At 35.3% G+C, this 9,729-nt stretch overlaps 1 protein-coding gene across 2 annotated transcripts in view; it reads right to left on the reverse strand.

The window, feature by feature from the left end:
- Window positions 1-8,339, reverse strand: part of LOC134744105 (guanine nucleotide-binding protein subunit gamma-e) — a 44,564-nt gene extending 36,225 nt beyond the window's left edge. Inside the window, exons 1-2 of one of the 2 annotated variants that reach the window (XM_063677799.1) lie at window positions 8,263-8,339; window positions 1,262-1,336 (exon numbers count right to left, since the gene is read on the reverse strand). The gene's annotated coding sequence lies outside the window, so the exon portion shown is untranslated. Of the gene's footprint in view, window positions 1-1,261; window positions 1,337-7,938; window positions 8,094-8,262 lie in introns of those variants that run through there. The other variant, XM_063677798.1, reaches the window with a different exon arrangement.
- Window positions 8,340-9,729: the final 1,390 nt, after the last annotated feature.

The raw sequence follows: 9,729 nt of genomic DNA on the forward strand, positions 1-9,729 counted from the left end.
ACTATTTTTTACTTTAGTTTTTTTTTTCAAAAATAAAACAGTCTTGCGTAATTATGGGATAAAAAAACTCAAATATTAAGACGAAAGTGGAGGACCCGCCCAAAATAGCATTTTCATACAAACGTAGTCCTCATTTTCCTCTCTGGATTGGACATTATTAAAAATATTTTGACACAATTTGTTGTATATCAACCACAGCTAGGATTCATTTCGAATTTTTAATTATTATTAAAGTCAGGAGTATTAAAAATTTTGTATGAAATCTATTTTTCGCTCCTATTTTTTACAATAATCAAAAAATAGAAAAAAGTCAAACGTTATGGTTAATATACATCAATTATGTAAAAACATTTTCCATAATGTCAATATCCACAGAGGAAAATGGGGACTACGTTTGTATGGAGAAGCGGCCGTCCCATTTCCTCTTAACCTATTCACTGCCAACGTTTTCGTAGCGCTACGCTCGTAGCCGATTCCAGCGTTTTCCTACTTTGTAAAGGAAAGCGCTTACGAACAGATAACCTGCCGATTCCCAGCAAGAGTTTTTTACCTACAAAAGCTATATCTAACCATTCACGACTCATTAAAGTACCTTAAACATTTAAGTCCATCCACTAGTATTTTTCACATAGTTTGGGTACGGTGACAGCTTTTCTGGTAGTATTTAAACTGTATGGAAATAACAGCTGTACCCAAGCTATGTGAAAAATACTATAGCATTGAGAATTCGAGAAAATAAAAAAAATACACATTAATCTGCGCGGCAAGGTAACTGACAACACAGTGTATCTTCAATTTCATCATACATGTCATACATCTACGTGCAAAGGGTCGGCAATGCGCATGTGATACCTACCTAGTTGCAAGCGTCCATGTGTTACCCTGCGTTACGTAAGCGAACAACTCGCGAACGCGGCCCACGGCGTTCGCGTTCGCAACCGAGAACACCCACGTAGGACACTAAACTTCTATAGGTATCAAAGCTAATCCCAATAAGGCCTAGTTTCCCCTCTGGGTTGGAAGTTCAGATGGCAGTCGCTTTCGTAAACACTAGTGCCTACGTCAATTCTTGGGATTAATTGTCAAGCGGACCCCGCGGAAGAAGACAAGTTAGTAGTAGACATTACCGCGGAATGCTACTCATTTGTATTAGGGCAGTTTATTTAAAAGAATTAAATTCTTATAACCGTGTAGTATGTTAACTTGCTAAAATGTTTCCTTTGTGTATTATTATTCAACTTTAAGTGATATCTTTACTCACTTGTGGTTTCCTCGTAGAGTGAAATATCTTCCAGTCAACTAGTGTTAGTCCTTAGCCTCTTGTTGCGGGAATGACCTGAAAGCATGCTATTATTATGAAACGATCGAAGCTTCTAGAAATATTTAATTAATGCTTGCAAGTTTCCATGGCACTGTATGTGGTGCATCAATTGCAATGGTGGCTGACAGTTTACTACAGTAAGATTATATACAATTTAGTAAGTAAGTATGTAAGTAAACACTTTAGTGTACGAAAAAGAAAGGAATCATGGTTACATCAGATAAAAGGCGAACTTATCCCTTATTTAAGACACTAAACTAAAATTAAATATTGATAACATTAGAAACTTAAGTGTCAAGGCGGGACACGTCTGCCATATGCACCCAGATTCGGTGGGCCGAATTGGCTACCGAATGGACACCGCAGATTAGCCGGGATAGAGGCAGACCAAAAAGAGATGGCGGGACGACCTCGACGCAGTGTACAGTGACTGGCAGGAGTATGTACCAAACCGTTATGTGGCGGAAGAAAGACGAGACCCTTGCCCAGAAGTGGGACACAAAGTATAGGCAATAAAAAAAAAACAATAGGAGTCATAATTTGCAAAAAATGTTACGACTGCGTTGGGCTTTCTTCATCAGGGTTTTTGAGTGTTGTTCGTTTTGCTTCGCATTGGATACATTGTACCCTTCGGGTACGGACGGAACCCTAAAAAGTATTTTCTTCACGAATTTGAACCTGTCTAGCTTGCGCATCAACAAGATCCTCCATGGTCCTACATTTACCGTATGTACCGCCGACGAGACCCACTGAATATCATCTTTATGGACTACGTCATGCATTTGTATAATGTAAAATATTCACAAGGCCAGTATAATTTCGACCTTGAATTGCGCATAGTTGCTACAAATGTGGGGTTCAAGTTATACTAGAGGATGCTAGAAGTTGAGTTCAGACAACATCTACTGTGGAAAGGCAGGACTTTGCGAGCTCGAACATCTGATGTTTATAGGTTCTGTTTTATCCACAGACCATATTTGAACTAGACTCATCAAATACTAAACCATAGCCCAGCAAAAACCTAAACATCTGTTTTATTGGGCTCACTGAGGGATTAAGGGACGCAGAAAGAAACAACGTTGACTTCGACTGATGCATACGTCATCAAAAGATTAGAAGCATGTAATGGAAACATTGTCGGCCCGCCTTCAGATCGATGGGCAGCAATTTTAAGTCGGGGTTCCACTGCGAGTGGGCACCGGACTTCATAATGATTTTACTTAACTCCAACAAAGATTCGAGCGGAAATGGCTGAGTGACAGAAATAATCAAGATTTCAGAACAGATGGAATGGACTCTTCAGAACTCTTTTTAAAATTAAATTAAATTAAATTAAATTAAATTGTCATTTATTTCAGGCCTAATACACCCATATGTGTTAGTAACTTACATAGCTAATAAAAAATAAAAAAAAATTATTTTAAATTTTTAGCAGGATGAACTACACTAAATCTCCTCCTCCTTGCATTGGTTTCCTTCACTGAGGGTGGTGGCCACTTCTAGGGAACAGCTTCCGTTTGTCAATTTGCCACCACCTCTTTTTATCTGTCGCCGAGCGTTACATCAAATTTGGTCTGTCCACCGCATTGCTGGGCTCTTGCGTCTCGGCTTATCGCCTTCGATTTTGCCTGACACTGAACCAATCAAACGAATAAAAGATCCATTATCGTATTCTTAAATAGACCACACAACCTTTCTGTTTGGAAAATGTTATGTTTATCACAACATAATTAGGGCAAGCTTCCGTAGGACACGCCGCGCTACAGTAATCTAAACTATATCTTAACGGATTAACACAGTAATGTAGGTTAGGGCAGGTTAGATGAGAAGGTATAGTTTTGAAACTACTTATTTTAGAAAAGGATAGATTCCACCAAAAGCTTAAGCCTTAAGAGGCCGTAGTCGATTTTGGAGCAAAAATTTTAAATTGATAGATTTAGTCGTTGAAATTATACACGTTTTGTTACGTAATATCTAAATAACAAGTATTGGTTTCTATTAGCACGTCTTCTCATCTTGCCTTTTAATAATGAGGTCGCAAGCGTGCGTCACCGGTAATATATGAAAAGAAGGGACAGTTTTTAAAAATTCATCAAAAATTTATGGTGGTGAATTATACAAATTGATGTATAAAAATAGTTTCAACAAATGTTGTAGATTGTTTAGGTATCAAAATTACGTTGAAATTAAGTCGATTTTCATAGAAATTGTCACTTGTTTTGAAGTAATTTCTGGAGAAAATTGATTTCGTCTAACTTTCATTTACACTACTTTAAAGTCATAATAATAAAAATGTAGTCTGATAAACGTCAAGTACAGGATATGTGTAATACAAAATTACCATGTTTAGCCGTCTAAACTTTACGAAAACAAATAAGAGCGACAAAATCAGTGCTTTACGCGCGTTTACCTAAACGTCCATCAGAAAAGCAAACATTACTAATTTAGTGAGTCTGTTCTCAACAAATTGATCTGATAAAAGGTAAGATAAGAAGATGCGCTAATAGAAACCAGTACTTGTTATTTCAATTAGGTAATAAAAGGTGTACAATTTCACCGACTAAATCTATCAATTTTACATTTTTGCGACTAAAATCGACACCGGCCTCTTATAGGTCAGAAACAGCATGTTTGACCTCTTTGTTGCATTTTTTCGTAACCAAAATCAAAATAAATCATAAGGGCATTAAGCGTCACGTCAGGGAGGTGTGAACTCACTACCTACTTTCGCTATTTGCAATTTAAAGACTTAAATGATCCAAATTTTTTAAATCTAGCACAGTACGTATTTTAATTGAATTTAAAACGTAATTTTTAGTTTCGAGCACATTTAATTTGTATTACCGCATATGCAAAAGAGCGCGACTTTCCGATATTCAAATTGAATTTGAAGTATTTGTTGCATTCCAGAAATGTCGTTATTGTTTTTAACACTTCTGATAAAATTAAGAAGCCGATATTTGGCATGATAACGTTTGATAAATTGGCTTTAAATTCAACGTACCTGTAATACAGATGTCTGCAGGTTATTAAAAGGTAGCTGCCACACGCGTCATGTCCCTGACGAAGTATTTTATTTGTGGAATAGACCTACTAACAGCAACAATCTTGACTGATCTACAATGTACCTTATATCTTTACAATAAAGTTGACATATCATCAGTTAACATTGTGCACGATACCTATTTAGCATGAGTGTATCTAATTAGTCTATCGCTACTTTACACGTCTGACCTTCTATGCCACGTCTATTGTTTCTTACTACTTATGCCAGTGGTGGTGACAGTTTTAAAAGGTAATTCGTCACGAATATGATTATAATAGGGGATATTACTGCAATGTTCTGCCACCAGAGTGCAGCAGTAGCGCGTTTAGTAAACCATAGAGTTACTTATACATACTGTGCCTTTAACAGTTTTTTGACAAGTTTTCAGAGATAACAAAATATGACATTGATGCACCAAGGCGGTTTGTAATTTCGCTAGAATAGATGTTAAATAACGAAATTTCGATTTTCTTGTTTTGTGATAGACACTTTTGTGATAGTGACAGAGTTTCGCGTTATATTCCCTATTAGGCGGTTTTCCGACTTGGTGTGACTTCGGTGGACAATTTATCGCTATACCGTTTTTGTATGTGGCTCAAACTAGCTTCAATTTTTAGAAATGGTGGTCCTAATTAACTATTAAAATAGGTTTCTTTATATTTAATAAAAACACCGAAATCAAATTACTTTCCTTTGCAAAAGGACCACGAGGACGCTTCGAAAATACCTTAACCACCATTTTCACGTATATTATCATCTGTCTGTTACCTCTTTAGCTCTTTACGCTTAACCCGCGGAGAAGGCAAACTTTTTTTTATCTCAGAGGCATATGAATCCCTCACTACGCTCAAGATTCCATGATAAGGTAATTCCATGCTAGAATGTATGCATTTTATTTTGGAAAACCGGTCAAGTGCGAGTCGGACTCGCGCACGAACGGTTCGATACCATTACGCAAAAAACAGCAAAAAAAATGATGTTTGTTGTATGGGAGCCCCACGTAAATGTTTATTTTATTCTGTTTTTAGTATTTGTTGTTATAGCGGCAACAGAAATACATCATCTGTGAAAATTTCAACTGTCTAGCTATCACGGTTCATGAGATACAGTCTGTTGACAGACATACAGACAGATGGCCAGGCAGACGGACAGACAGACAGAAAAGTTAGTAATAGGGTCCCGATTTTACCCTTTGGGTACGGAACCCTAAAATGATTCGCTCTATATTCAACAGGTGTTTCTCGATTTGCGAACGCGCGTGATGTACCTAGCTTAACCATCCATTATAATTGTGCCGAAACTAATGATGTGTAAAAGTGATCAACGTGAAACACTACATCGCGTAACCGATGAGTAATTACAATCGTAATCGGTTCAATCGTGATTTAATCGATTGTCTGTCATCGATATTACAATCATTGTTATTCCATTGTAATGTGTTGATCTATTTTAGATTTATATTACGAATATTTTGGTCATATTTATTTTAGTTGTATGAATACCTACCTTTGTACCTTTGTATGAATGTATGTCAGCAATACTATTCGCTTAGCACCTTTGCATACAAAATTCTATGCAAACACCTAGCGCCTTGACAATAGAGGCGTGTTCAGATATTTGTGAGAGTCTTGGCCGCTCCGATATATCTGATGGCGACTGTACATGCGTAATCTTACATTTGAAAGACACTCACTTTTCATCGATAGACCACTTAAAGTCTTTGTTACTTATTAATTCTTAGTCGAGTCAAAGTGTCGCACAGCTAACCTCAAATTCTAAATGATTTAATGAGCTTAATGAAAATTAGTGTCTAGAGAATTCCGCAAGATGGCAACCGAGTTGTTATTTCTATTTTACAAGTACTCGCTTCAACACGACCAGCATTAGTTGGTCTTTGAGTAGTCATAGTTGTTAAGGGATGCTGAGGTTTCACTTATATTGGTTTTAATGGGAATGCTTGCTTGTCAGCAAATGAGATAATAGTCTTTTTAAGCCGCTGCCTGACAACAGGACAATTGGATTAAGTACTTTACCGCATCGTGGCTTAAGTCTGCGAATGGAAAAAAAACGATTGTTGGATAGTTTTCCTTGTGCGTGAGCCCGCGGTAATGGATATTTTATAATGTAATCATTTATCTTTTGGTATTTTCAGAATATGATTATTAATGCAATATATGGCTTGCATATATGCCTCATAATATAATGGTTTTGTTAAATTAAAAATAAATAATGACACTAAATTAAAATCTAGTAGATAAAGCAATAATAGAATAGAGAAAAAAAGCGTGTTTACAAATTACGGTTCAAAACACTATTTTATTGTTAAATAGACGGTTGCGTGTCAGTGTCAATAATTCATAATATTATTTACAGTACATATGGTGCTACTTTCTCGCACTAGTGCGTAAAAGAGCACTTTTCGTGCATATGTCGAAAGTTTAAAGGGCCATATGTACTGTAAAACGTTGTACGATACACGTGCGAATAGGTAATTCGCAACTCGTGTCGATTTAAAACACTCCCTGCGCTCGTGTTTTAATTTATCGCCACTCGTTTCGAATTTCCTCTTTTCCGCACTTGTATCGTAAATAACTATTTTATATCCTCTGAAAATGTTACATATTTACTTACGTGTTATATACGGTGTTTCCTGTAACAGGAGCATTAAATTAAACTAGAGGCTGTACGCCTCAAACTGACCAACATTTGTTCAGCAATTTTTTTAAATTATGAAATTTTTAGATTATAACTTTTTCATACTAATTAAATATTATTTTCAATGTACGCTGCCATCTGTGTGTTTGACGTTGCTTGTCACCCTTTAAACATAACAAATTTTGCAATACAATCCGTCTTAGAATAAACTTTAAAGTGTAATGAAAATCAAAACACAAGTTATTTTTAAAAGTTGATGAACAAATGTTGGTCAGTTTGAGTACAGCCTCCAGTTTAATTTAATGCTCCTGTTACAGGAAACACCCGGTATAATACATCAGGTGCAATTATTGTTAGCATAATATCGAGTTTTGCAATCTACTAATACCTACAGTTAGCGAGTGTTATTAAAACAATTGGATATTAATCTAAACGCCCGCCCGGTGAAAAATTCAATAGGTAATGTTAATAATTTACTTGGTATATTCCGCTCATCAGTACTTTAAATTGAACGTTTTTTATAGATACGCGCCAAAAACATAACCCTATCTTTGCTATTGTACCGCCAGTTAAAAATATGAGTATTAAGACATACTTAATTATGATACACTGAACACTCAATTAAATGTAGCTATATTCAATTTGAGGTTAACAGTTCTACTATTTTCTAACATTAACTAGGTACAACTTTTTTTTTTATATTATAAACTGATCGGCGATTGGCCCTAGTCACACCTGATGGAAAGTGAAGACAGGGCCTAAGATGGAGCTCACCGGTTCAGTAACAGCCTATTCACTCTTGTTTTAAAGAGACCGAGGTCATATTGATCAGGGAATACAGATGACTTTGAGCTAGCTTTATGACATGATACGTTTACTAAGCAAAACTAAGTAAAATGAAACAAAATATACAAACTTTGCACAATCCAATCGCACAAAACACCAAAAACAAGCGTAAATGTAGTTATTTCAACAAAAATATTGGCCTACTCTGACGTTCGCCGCCAACGAGACACTAACTCAATTAGAGCTAATTTGATTACTCCAATAATCCTCTCCTGACACGACACTGCCACGAATTTACCTCAAAAACACGTCACTTTTACCTCAAAAACAAAAGGCAGATAGAAATAAAATCAATCGATACATCGATCGACTTTTGTTATTTACAAACACTGGCTACTTCTAAACACAAAAGACAGAAATAGAAAAAAAAAGTGTTCTAATTTTAAAATCGTACCGTTTTTAGATCGCGTGTCCTAATGAAAAACAACCGTCTATCTTGAGTGCTAGTGGGACTGTAATACACCTAGTATGGGTTCGTTCGCTACGCTCTGATTGGGAAAGCATGTATCATGCAACGGGGAATTAAAATATCTTTTGCTGTGAATATTCACTAACGGATGTTCCATTGATTTACCTATTTGCGTGTAGCAGCTGACAATGGTTAATGAGTGTAATTAAATTTCGATAAATTAGATCACGAATTTGCATAGCTATTTACGTTTACGCGATTAATTAAGGAGAAAATCAGTTTGCCGTTTAATTTATATTACAAGAAAGCTTTTCTTTTAATTAAAGGAGCTTTTCGTTTAATTATTTTCAAATACAGTACAAAGCCTGCACCAACAAACGTCTCTTTTTGGCCCAGTGGTTGACTGGTAGAGAATGCCTAAAGGCATTAAGTCCACCATTTGTACTTATTTTATGTGCAATAAAGTATAAATAAATAAAGGAATAGTAACTATAGTTCGATTTCAGGTTAAATTTTTATCTTTTATTTCTCCTGATTTTTCTATTTTTACGTTTAGAAAATGTAGCAATGTCTCAAAACTTCTTTTTAATAAATAAGATTTGAGTTTTGTTCTTTTTAATCTGAAAACGGATGCCTATTTGTAGCCCTCACACACGCACTCATATGTATAAAAGTGAATCTAATTATAGATACTTGACTTGAATGTCGTCCCCTTGAGAAAAGATTAATCAAAACGGTCGTAAAACTAAAATAAATGTTTTATGACTACACTTAACATCTTAAAAGGGTAGATTGTTTTGATATTATCTTACAAATTGTATTTATTTGTAGTTAAATCTGCATTTTGAGATTTAATGTACTTTAAAAAAAATACTTAATTATATCACGTCAATTAAAGGTCATGAACACTGGAATTCTGGAATCCCGAAATACCGGAATATTGGACCGTTTTTTACGATATTTGAATACAGGAATTACAGACTATCAATATCGGAATTCCGGTAATTGGAATATTGTTAGTTTTGTTTAAAAAATATGAAATTAAAACTGGAAAAAATATGAAAATGAAGATTGATACAGAAAAATGTGCAGAATTATAGTTTGTAAACATAAAACAAAATATTTAATGCGGACCATTTTTATTGTCTATTTGACGGATTTTACCTTACAAATAGATTTTTAAATGGTTACCTTCTTTATTGGTATTGAGTGCTAATACCGGTATTGAGAATCGCCTTAGGTTGATGCCATATGCATTAGGTTCCTGAGCAAATCCCAGGCTCCCTAGATGAGCAATCACGAAATGTCGGTACAACGCTAGGAAGATGATGATAACGTCTATTAAAGGTCACTGATCGATAATCATCTATGATAGGATGATATTAAAAGTGATTATTAAAACAAAGTGTCAAAAGTATTAAATTTCGAAGGTTTTTTTTCATCGATTATAAA

This window comes from Cydia strobilella, chromosome 9, assembly GCF_947568885.1.
Source record: "Cydia strobilella chromosome 9, ilCydStro3.1, whole genome shotgun sequence".
Lineage (NCBI taxonomy): Eukaryota > Metazoa > Arthropoda > Insecta > Lepidoptera > Tortricidae > Cydia > Cydia strobilella.